We start from the raw sequence: 1,484 nt of genomic DNA on the forward strand, positions 1-1,484 counted from the left end.
TAGGGAAGTGGGGGGCGCTATGGGGGACTTTTGGGATAGCATTGGAAATGTAATTGAGGAAAATATGTAATAAAAATATTAAAAATTAAAAAAAACCCGTTTTTAATTGAGTAACATGAGGAGCTCTCATCCTCCTGCCCCAAGCATGACTTATCATGTGTCAGTAAACTTACTATGGCCTAAAAAGGAGAAGCTTCCCTTTGATGTCTAACATTCACAGGCTTGCTGGAAGGAACTAGCCAGAGACAGTGGTAAAGGTAGAAAAATGAATTAATGTGAACTGAAGAGAATCAACACAAGACTGTGGTTGTCCACGTGACCCAAGGAGGTTCATATATTCACAGTCTTCTTTACAAAGGAGGGGAAGATGAGGAGGACTGTAACAACAATTTTAGGGAAGAGTAAATTACTTAGGTAAATAGATGGTTCCAATGCTCAGACACTGGCTAGGAAAGTTCTTTGAGAATGAAATATACTATATTGATTAATCATTGCCTGTGTGCAAATTCAGCACAGGGGCGGTGACATTCTTTAAACTTTCACTATAGGCAAGGGTTAATGAGAATTTAGGAAGAAACTATTGTTAGCTGCTGATAACTTGTTTTCTTTAGCAGGTTGGGCTGTGGTATCTTACTTAAAGCCTTTTCTATCACGTGTACAAGGACTTTTAAGTGAGCACGCTGCCATAGACTCCTCTGAATTTATATTAAAACTTTAGGATCTAAAACTGAGTTATTAAGCCACTTAGTCACACTACTGGAAGAAGATGGATCCTGGGAAGGCAAAGTGATTCTTTACGGACATGGCCACTGCCAGGCTGTCAAGTCTCAAGAGGACAGCCATACTCATGTGTACATGTGTTGCTCTATTTGGACTCTGGGGTTATTAGTGCCGTTGAAAGGGAGGCATAAGTCACGGAAGACAGAATGCTAAGCTCTAGGGGGAATTAAAATGAGTAGAGGTGGATGGATACAATGAAAAACACTATGCAAATATGAAACGGTCAAAGAAGAAAAAATATCTAAAAAGAAATTAGTAAAACACACGCACACTAAAATGAAGTACATCCCTAATTAACTAGCCCTGTTAGATCAACTAACTCAGACTTAAAAATCTCTCGGCTTACCACATACACATGCTCTCTGAAAACAAGAGAACACAACATTTTCTCTGCTAGTCTTTTCTAAAGTCTTTAAAATGTAGAACATGGCCGTGAAAAAAAAAAGATACTTGATAGTGAGATATTTTAAAAATTAAAAATAAGTTTTATATGTAAATGCAGATGCTAATTTGATTCCTTTCCCTTGAAAAATAGAAATAAAAAGCTCACTATCTTAAATTTCTTCAAGTAATACATTTTAAATTAGGCATCCACAAACTTTCTTTTTTTTTTCAATCCCAAACTCAATAATGACTTGTTAGGGATTCTTAGATTAAAATTAGAACTTATGGGCTGGTGAGATGGCTCAGTGGGTAAGAGCACC

The 1,484-nt window shown here is 36.9% G+C and overlaps 1 protein-coding gene across 3 annotated transcripts in view; it reads right to left on the reverse strand.

Moving 5' to 3' along the window:
* Vps13a (vacuolar protein sorting 13 homolog A) overlaps window positions 1-1,484 on the reverse strand; it is a 168,703-nt gene that overhangs the window by 98,621 nt on the left and 68,598 nt on the right. The gene's annotated exons all lie outside the window — the stretch shown is intronic.

Source organism: Mus caroli, chromosome 19 (genome assembly GCF_900094665.2).
Source record: "Mus caroli chromosome 19, CAROLI_EIJ_v1.1, whole genome shotgun sequence".
Classification (NCBI taxonomy): domain Eukaryota; kingdom Metazoa; phylum Chordata; class Mammalia; order Rodentia; family Muridae; genus Mus; species Mus caroli.